The following is a 10,824-nucleotide window of genomic DNA, read 5'->3' on the forward strand; positions in this document are numbered from 1 at the left end:
GATTTATGTACTTTCTAGTAGCCATTCTTCGAGAAAGAGAAAGTCCCTCAATATAAGGAAGAAAAAAAGACTGCATAGTCGCCGTTTGCAGAAAGTGGGACGAAGGGGAAAAGGCCTTGGAAGAATGTGGGCGGGAAATTAAAAGAAACACAAAATTATGGAAACACAGCTCAGCTGCTGAGAGCTACTTGAAGCGAAGCTTTCTTGAAGCGGTAAATAAGTGCTACAAAGCTGTTCGTCTTGCGCATTACGTATTGAAGCACATTGATTGTGGGCCGACTCGTTAATAAGGCGAGACGTGAAGACCTGTGCAACGGTATCCTCCAGGACACGCTTCATACTGTCTCCTTAATCCGGGACCTTATATGAATGGACACTGCGTATGATCTAAAACATCTTGAAATTGTTCCGCAGCACGCGACAGCAATACTTGCAAGCAGCGCCGCGCCAAATCGCACAAGAGAGAGAGGAGGAAAGGCTCGCTGCTTGCCCTCGCTGGCTCGCTGCTTGATGAGAAGGTCTATAAGTCGTGGCCACAGCAGCGTCATCATCCCGTTATCGTCATGCCATCTTCGTCACGTTGCCATCGTCATACCCGTCGTCATCATTCTATAGTTCTCATTTCGTCGTCATGAACGGGATTCGCATGTTCGAGGGCATCAATTTTACGCTGAGCCAGGCATTTTCGCTCGGAAATTCGTCCAACTTTGGAGTGCGGTCTGCACCCTGCAACTGGTCGCTAAACAAGAAAAGCCTTCCTTCCGAACATCAATCAAAGTCTCTTAAACCGATCCTCATGGTGCGTGAGAGCTCCGTAACTTTAAATGCACTGATAAGCGATTGAGTCTGATAGTGCGAGGAAGAAAGTGGAGTGGGTGTACAGCTTGGTGTCAGAGGTGGAGAAGAGACACTGACGCCAGTCCGAAGGCAGCATGATGCTCGGGAAAGAAGGAAAAGGAGGACAATAAAGGTTGAGAAGGGGAGGAGGAAATACTATAGAGGGAGGAGAAGGAGGAGGAAGAGGAGGAGGAGGAAAAGCTTTTTTCTTGTCCTGTACAAGGTGTTGCCACCTGCCTGGCTAGTCCCATGTTGGGACCGGGAGGTCAAGCCTCCTAGCCCTATCCCGGGCGTACTGGACAGCCAGGAATTGAGGGATATGATATGGAGATCTGATCATTTCTAAAAACCGATTCCGGGAAATGCCAGGGCCGTGCGACCCACACTCCCAGAGCAGATGTTCAAGCGTGCATATCTCCTTTTTGCATGCTTTGCATATAATATTCATGTCTGCAATGTCATACCATTCCTGTATTTGTGCAGGTGAATAATAAGACTCTGTTTGTAATTGTCTAAGTGTAACTGCTTCTGCTCTGTTTAACCTATAGTGAGGGGGTGGAACCTCCCTCCTTCCCCTAATTTACGATGTGTGTGTGCTGTGCTATGCTCTCTCTCTCTCTCTTCCGCTTCCCCATCTTTCATTGCCCCCATCCCTCTCCCATGTGTAGGGTAGCAAGCCGGTTAAGCTAAACTGGAGGCAAGGTTACGCAGTTTATTGATTAAGCATTCAACCGAACCTATTATGGCCGACGGCAAGCGCCCATGATGATTTATAATGGCATGTGCTATGAAAGTAGGTAACTGCAAATATTCCCCTTGTCTGCTTAAGGCAATCAGGTCTAGGGAAGCCATCTAGGCGCATTTTTGGTCAACATCCATGCCTTCTCTCTTTATTTGCTCCTCCTCCTCCTACTTCATCTACTGAAGTCTAAGATTTATTCTGATGTTAACGCGATATTGAGTCTCTTAATTAAAACGCATGTCTCCATATTCTAAAACCTAAATCTGCAACCACATCGGCTCAATTTATTCCCTGATTTATTTCCACCAATACTTCAAAGGTCTCTTCTTTGTCGCGAGCGCTGACCACTTTACGCTCCCAGCAGTTCCCCCGTCGCATGTGGAAGGTGCAGCTTCTTTTTCAGTGCAAGAAATTAATTGGTAAGATCCTTATTTACTATCAGTCCTTTATGTACGATAAAAGTGCAATGCATGTACTCGATACATTTGTGGCACTAGAGAATTCATTGAATTTAGGAATGCCACTTAAGCTACTTCGTCCTCCGTTTTCATCTCTTCTGCGTATCGTAGCAAGCTCCCAATTCTCATCTGATTAATCTCCATACCTATGTCTTTATTCCGCTCTCTTCTCTCTGATCACCATTCGTCAAACAAGGCTGTACCCAACTTCATTACAAGGCTACATGATTTCGTCAGGGCTGCAACTGCATTTCATGCCAACGTTCGTATAATACGCTCTCCTTCCCACCAGCCGTGGTTGCTTAGTGGCTATAGTATTGGGCTGCTAAACACGAGGGTGAAGGATCGAAACCCGCCCACAGTGGCCGCATTACGATGAGGCTGAAATGCGAAAGCACCCGTGTAATTAGATTTAAGTGCATGTTAAAAAACTCCCAGATGGTTCAAATTACTGTAGTCCCCATTACGGCATGCCTCATTATTAGATCGTGGTTTTGGCTCGTAAAATTCCCAATTTAATTTAACTGCCCCCCCCCCATTGTAAAAGGCAGCAAACGCTTACGTAAAGTAGGATGAGATAAAACAGTGTAACAATATAGGGAGTGAGGGCTCATTCGGGATAATAATGAGACAGAGAGCATTACTCGCCTGTTTAAGCACATTTCCAAATGATAATGACACCTCGAGAAGGGAGAGAAGAAGAAGAAGCCGAGGTGCGGACGTCCCTCACAACCGGCTCCGTCGTTTTTGAATGTTTGTGCAGCCGTCTTTGCCGCCATCACGGATTCAAGCACATCACTGGATTTGTGAAGTCACCGGGAATTCGCGGACACCTTTCTTTAAGGTGGGACTTCCACTTTTGGACTTTTACTGGCCTTTCTTGGCGCAAGACCTAAGTAGGCCTACTGGCCCCGCCGGGCCGCGATGGCGGGCACGCGCATGGAAGATGAAGACGCTACCGGATTAGAAGAGAATGAGGAAGATCTAGGTTGGCAAATTGTGACAAGCCGAAAATTTCGCTCCACCACAAGGATTGCTGGCGATGGGAAAACATCGCCGCAGAGCCAGCAAGAGCAAGGCAACAGCAGCAAGAACAAGGGACCTACAACCACTATGTTCAAAAATCGGATTGTCAAGGCATCAAGGATGCCCCAATTGCCCGAGGAGCACAGCAAGATCATCATCCGTCCACGAGGAGGTCTCAACTTGAGCAAAGTGAGCACCACAGCGATAGGCGTGGCGATTATTGAAGCATCAGGCCTGACTCCGCAACAAGCCCGACAGGATGTCGTTTGCCCTAACTTCACTCAAAACATCGTGGTGGTTAGTACACCAGACCCCAGTCATGCTGCCAGGTATGTGCGAATCAGGTCAATAGTTATAGGGGAAACCGAATATGAAGTGAACGCCTACGAGACAGCTCCGCATACCACGTGTAAAGGGGTGATTCGGAGAGTTGACCTCAGAGACAATCAGGCCACGATAACGCAGAACATTGTGCATGACTTTAACCCACTGGCTTTGGCAGCCAAACGCATTAAATCCACGGGCTCGGTCATCGTTCTGTTTGATGGGCTCAAGGTGCCCAATTATGTCAGATACGGGTCGACCCTTGTAAGGTGTTACCTGTATAGGAAGCAGTTTGATGTCTGCTATGCTTGCGGAAAGATTGGACATCGGGCAGATGTATGTCCAACACCGGACGTGGTACAGTGCAAAGGATGCGGAACTCAAAACCCGGAGGACAATCACATGTGTGTGCCTAACTGCAAATTCTGTGGAGGGGACCACCCAGCTGGGGACAAGACTTGCCGACAGCGGTACCAAATTCCATACGTGGTGCGAATTCGACGACGAGAACGCAACAGATCTGCATCGGGGGCGACACCACCTCAGCTGCAATGGGATGCCCAAACGGGCACCAGGGGGCGCACGCGCTCAAGGAGCCCCACACGGTCAAGACGCCGCTCGCCGTCGAAGGGCAGAAGCCGCTCCAGATCACGTGAAGTGCAGGTGCGCTTCGAAGGAGGAGGGCAGACGCCTTGCGACAAGACGACATCTGCAACAACCTGGGCCGACAAAGTGAAAGGTACTGTGAGGACCGCGGAGAGCGGTGCGGGGCGGCCGGTCGGAGATAATGATGCCAGGGTAGAACAGCTAATTAAAGAAGTAACGTATCTGAGAAAGGCAAATGAAGAACTTACTAAGCAGGTTGTAGAACTTCGCAAGAACTCGCAGACTAGCTCCACAAAAGTAGCAATAGCCAAACCGGTGAATAATGACAACAGTCAGGATGAAGAAAACACACCAGCTCCAAAGAAGCGGGCAATAAGCCCAGTAGAAACGACAGTGTGCTCGGCTTTGGAAGAGATCAAGGAGGCGATTAAACAACTTAGAGATGCCATAGACAAAACTACCTTCAAAGTTGATAAGTTATGGAAATGGAGACTGACGGCTGAAAAGAGGCTTACCAAAGTAGAAGCGCAAGGCGAGGACGACGAATACTTACCCTCAGAAGCAGAAAGCGTCAGATCACTCCCTGGCGCGTCGGGGGGTTCTACGAAGCGTACTCTAGCGGGTAGCAGTAAGGCGGGTTCTATAAGCAATGGCTAGCAGGGGGAGCTTTACCGTGTGGCAATGGAATTGCCGAGGATTTTATCACAAAAAAGCACCTCTCATGCAGTTAATAAAAAACTCTGCAGACAAACCGAAAATTATGCTGCAGGAAACCTTGGCGGATGACATTAGCCTCTCCGGATACAAAGCGACATGCAGGGGCAAAGAGCCGGGTAGGGGGCTAGCCACGCTCGTAGATAAGAAAATACCTTACATAGAACATGATTTGCACCTTGGACTAAACAAATTAGAATACTTACTTGTGGAAATAATTCTGAAAAGGAATAGAAGCAAACCGCAAAGCCTCTTTTGTCTTAATGTTTATAGCAGCCCTAGCGACATGAAACAGAGTTTCAGGGCACTTCTTAATAAGACTATGGCTATTACTAAGCACGCTCCACTCATTATTGGAGGAGATTTCAACGCCCCACATCAAACCTGGGGATATCGCTGGAATACTAAGAAAGGGGATGGACTCTGGCACCTAGCTACAGATCTTAATCTCTCCCTCATCACAAACCCAGCTTATCCCACTAGGTGTGGTACATCTACATGCAGGGACTCCACCCCAGACCTTACTTTCGTATCAAATTTAGCGAACGCTGGCTGGAATAACTCCAATATTGACCTGGGTAGCGATCATTACATATTGCAAATACTATTGGAAACACCAAGTAATGAGATAAAGCATTTTAACTATATTGACTGGGATCTTTTTCGGAAAGCAAGGAAAAGCAGAGCTGAGACAGAGACAGGAGAAAAGAAAACGCTCCAAACTTGGACCACTCAGCTCAGGGAAGATGTAAAGGCGGCAACGAAGGATATTACCACAGAGGAGGATATCGAAATCATGGACAGTAGGCTGGCGCACTTGATTGAAGCCAAACAATCTATGTTAAAAAGATGGAAAACGCAACGTCTGAACAGGAGACTTAGGAAGCGCATATCATTGTTGAATAGGGAGATTGAAGAACACTCCAGAAATTTACAGAAACAACAATGGGATGAGCTTTGCAATTCCATAGATGGTCGAATCAGACGTGGTGGAAATTGGAATTTACTTAGACATTTGCTTCATGAGAACGACACGAAATCTAATAGGAGAACAGCAGTAGCACGACTCGTCCATCGTGAGAGTCAGGACACAACGGAGGAGGCCATTCTGGATCGGCTTGCAGCCAAGTATTTACCGCTTAAGGATAGCAATGACAGTACAGACCCGCCTGAATATACAGGGGAAGACTGTGAGCCTATGGATCAAGACTTCACAGAAAGCGAAGTTCGCGCAGCCCTGTACGACCTCAACAGTAGATCTGCTGCCGGTCCAGATGGCATTTCCAATAGGCTGTTGAAAAATTTGGACGATGAATCTATAACATATTTAACAGACTATTTCAACGAACTCTGGAAAAATGGTGATTATCCAAAGGAATGGAGAATTGCTAACACAATTCTTATTCCCAAACCAGGCAAGCAACTAAATCTAGATGACCTAAGACCCATATCGTTAACATTATGTCTGGGCAAAACCATGGAGCATGTCATACTCAATAGACTTACTAAGTATGTAGAAAACAGAAATCTTCTTCCGCATAACCTGATCGGTTTCCGTCCTGGACTTTCGACTCAAGATGCAATGCTTTTAATCAAACATCACCTTATTCTTGCTAGCCCGCTGCATACGAGAGCTCTTCTAGGCCTAGATGTAGAAAAGGCCTTTGATCGCATCAAGCACAGGGCCATATTGAATATCCTCTCGGAGATGGGATGGGGTAAACGATTGCACAATATAGTTAAAGCCTTTCTCGGTGGCCGTTCTGCTTGTCTCAGGTTAGGCGAACTCCAATCGACAACTCTGGAACTTGGGAATCGTGGGACACCACAAGGGTCCGTCCTATCTCCCATGTTATTTAATTTGGCAATGTCAAAAGTGGCTCGAGGTCTCGCGCAGATTGAGGGTATCCACTTTGCTATATATGCAGATGATGTAACAATCTGGAGTGCCGAAGGTAATATGGGACAAACAGAGACAAAACTACAGGAAAGCATTTATGTGGTGGAAACAACACTTGAGGGTATGGGACTGAACTGCTCTGCTAAGAAATCTGAACTATTGGTACTACGGAGCAGTAAGCGTGGGCGCAAACCGAACGGATATATCCCAGAGGAAGAACCCCGCATTGACATATACGCGAAGAATGGAGAACCAATCAGGCAGGTGGAGACTATTAGAGTGCTAGGACTTCTCCTGCAAGCGAATGGATCTAATTGCAGGATGATACAACACATCTCTAACAAGTCAGAAGAAGTCATTAGGCTTCTGCGTAGAGTTACCAACAGGCATAAGGGGCTAGGAGAACACAGTGCCATAAGATTGGTACATGCATTCGCCTTTTGCCACTTCTCGTACGTGGCTGGCATGCTACAGTGGACACAGGCTGACAAGAACAAGCTAAACGCTTTAATCAGACGACTTATAAAGACTGCACTAGGACTTCCCATCAGCACGGCTAACGATAGCTTATTGCGCCTAGGGCTGCATAACACACTAGAAGAGATAGCTGAGGCTCAGCAGGTGGCCCACCAGGAGAGACTAATGGGGACACGACCGGGGAGGGCGCTACTTGAAGAAATTGGCGTAGAAATTAACAACCACACCAACGAAGGAGAATTACTAACACAATTGCAAGCGGGACTACGAGAAACAATAAAGACGACCCCGTTCCCTAGGAACATGCACCCGACACATAACCTCGAGAGACGAAAGGCAAGGGCGAAGGCACTCCTTCAAGACATAGATCAACATAAGCAGCAGGCGGTGTTCGTTGACGCTGCCTGGGTTAAAAATAAGGATGCGTATACCTCCGCTGTTGTAGACACTCAAGGTAACATACGGGATGCCATCACCGTCTATACCAAGGACCCAACAGTAGCAGAACAAGTAGCAATCGCCTTAGCCATTCGGGCTAATCGGTGGACACATATTTACAGCGACTCTAGAACAGCCATACGCAACTTTACCAACGGATATGTGACACGGATAGCAACAAAATTACTAGAGAAGGTCAACAGTGAGAGGATTGAAATCCGCTGGTTTCCTGCACATCTGGGGGTAGTGGACGGAGCTCGGAGAAACCTCAATGAGGTGGCAAATGAAGCAGCACGAGGACTTTCTAGCCGTGCTCTTCAAGACCGAGCAACTTACACTTCACCCGGGGAACACAGGGATCGATTATTAACATATAACGAAATCACGAAGCATTATTATTTAAGCAGAAGGGAGTACCCATTGCCACACGGTAAGCTTTGCAGAGCCCAAGCGGTCACATTACGTTTGCTACAGACTAGAACATACCCAAGTTCATATTTTATTAACAGGATCTATCCTGAGAGGGAAACTCAAATCAACTGTAAAAAGTGCAATGGCATCATTACTCTTGACCACATGCTTTGGCAGTGCCCCGCGGTCTTCACAGACTGTGACAAGGAAAAAGAATGGTGGCGGCAAATGCTACATAGCGAATCACTCTCTGACCAATTACGGGCAGTCCAGAAGGCCCGCTATGTGGCTGAAGGGCTCGGCCTGACAGTCCCAACGTGGGAGCGGCCCGCGTCAACCTATGGTTGACCTTCAGGACCAAATAAAGTTCCTCATACCATACCTCGAGAAAACTGAACGCTGTTTGCCATGTGGCGGTAATGCGCTCGTGTATAGAACGCAGATTTACTCCAGGAGATGGCTTTTCCGTACGGAACTCTAGAAGAAAGCTCCAAAGATGAAAAAAAAAGAAAACGAACCTTAAGAAGCCATGGAGACATGTTTAGGTTGGCGAGTAGGCCACCGATAAGACAGCGAACGGAAAAGGTCAGCTGCCATCCCGTGATTCTTGGCTCCTTTCTACATTATCTACCAAGCGTTCTCTCTCTTTATTTAAGCGCACGGGACTGTATATCGCAAAGAAATAACGAAACGCAGCAGTAACTTTATATTGAGGTCGCAGCGCACCCTACAATAAAACTGCACCCCGGAGCATGAGCTAGTGAACCTCAAGTTCTTTCCGGCGAGGCTGTGGCGTCTGCTTTTCACTGAGCAGGACCATAGCCGAGTGAGCGGGGGAGGGGGGGGGGGCGGAGGCAGTGCTACACGTTCCATCGACCAGTAGCGAAACTGCGGCCGGCCGCGAAGCGATGTTTGTGCCGGCCAGTGGGTCGAACCGAAACACGTCCGAGCCTACAGAGAGCGCTCTGTGCTCCTTGCGCTCGGCGGAGCGGAACACAGCACCGGGAGTAGAAGGGAGCCCGAGCTCCGATATCGCGTTACGGGTTTCCACAATGATGGAGAGAAAGGGGAAAAAGAAAGTATTGCGCACAAGAACGTGGAGCACTCTGCCAGCTAGCCGCGGTTTATATACGACGTCTCGGGGCTCAACTCTCCCAGAGGCTGAAAGGAAAATGGTTGCCTGCGTGCAGTAAACAGAGAGTATGAAGAGTGGAAGTATAGAAAGGAGGAAATGATTGTGGCTGGCATTTTTTTTTTACTTTTCGTTGTAGCTTGACCCAATACTGCCGCTCATTTCATTATGGCTCGTTTCTTCACTTATTCTATTAGGATCTGCTGTTTATATGAGTGCTGGAGGAATATTGAACTTTAACGCAGAAAAATACGTGGCCGAAAAAGAGAGAGAGATGAAGGTGGCGGAATTTAATCTGCTCATCTGCATAGATATGGACGGCAGCAACATTTCATGTCTAAAGTTAGCAGGAGCATGGTTTGTCGACCCGAAATTCCGGGGGCACTGACCACATTGCTTGCTCAGGAGAATTTTTGGCGGGGATGGGAAGCGTTATCGCCTATTTCCCTCAATGTTTGGGTTGTAATTGTCCCCATAGAAGGACATAACCCGGCAAAACCCGTAGTCTAATGTGCAGCTATGGGACCAACCGATTCCACAGTGCACAATATAAGCTCGTCTACAACTGATTTGCTGGTTCGTGTGTTTGACATTGGTATCAAAGGCGCAGTCCAGTCTGAAGATTCACTGTTACGTGTAAGAGACATGAAGCATGTTGAATTACGAATACATGTTCCATGGATGACGGCGATTGCAATATCAGATGCTGTAAAACTTTGTCATGCTATTGCTATCAGCTATATTGTAATCCATTGTTGGTTGCACTGAGGCTCCCATTGTCGCACACGCTATCTGACCAGATTAAAGTATAAAACTTAGCAGGAGTCGACGGCGTCCAGAATGTTTCCAAAGTATAGCAACCTGGCAGCGTTTTTTTCTTCTTTTTTGTTATCACTGTTTTCTGTAACTGTTTGGTTTGAGGTGATGTGGGTAAAAAGAAACAAAAAAAAACCGAAGCTAATGTAAAAGTTTTCTTGCTTCGCTGTCTTACCCTTTGATCCCTTTAGCTCGGCGCACTCTGTTTCACAGCGCTTGTTTATTTGTGAATTTATTCCGGAATGTTGCCACTTCGCATAGCTCCTTTGACTTCATTCTGCATTGCGGGCGCTAGCTCACAGCACGCCTATGTGTAGCTTACTTCACGAGGTGATTTTAAGAGAATAATGGGCCGATTATTGAAGCAGCACCATTGCAATGCATTAGGCACCTAAAGAAGTTTGCTCGTACAATACTTATCCAATGGAAACAGAGCTTCATGATTAGACGCACGATTAAGTTGATCGACAGTGATCGCAGAAGGAGCGTCTCTGCAGCTGATGTTTCGCAAATGGGACTTATGTTTCCCAGATTTCACGAAAACTAGTCCCCATGCAGGAAAGTTAGTTCCAGAGGCATCGTCAGTACATATTGAAGGGGTGTGGCTCTCGCTACTGGAAGACTGTCACTCGTTCTGTAGACTCCTTGTGAAATACACATATTCGACACGGCGTGCAATGTTCAGTCAATGCGCCACGCTCTCAGCGCTTTCATGATAGGCGCGCTTCTATCTAATGAAAGACCCCAGAGAAAGGCTATACTACGCACCCGGTCGCAAGTTTTACAGCACCAGCAAAGTCTCCTATTATGACTGAGTTGATATACTGAAGCTCTTTTAAGCAGTAGCTCCCAGAAATTCAAAACCCCCAGTACCACCACACCACCACAAAACAAATCTCTCCTGTCAGCTACCATGTCATTCTCGTTGAGGCCCTCATCGGAG

The sequence above is a fragment of the Dermacentor albipictus genome, chromosome 3 (genome assembly GCF_038994185.2).
Source record: "Dermacentor albipictus isolate Rhodes 1998 colony chromosome 3, USDA_Dalb.pri_finalv2, whole genome shotgun sequence".
NCBI classification, from domain to species: domain Eukaryota; kingdom Metazoa; phylum Arthropoda; class Arachnida; order Ixodida; family Ixodidae; genus Dermacentor; species Dermacentor albipictus.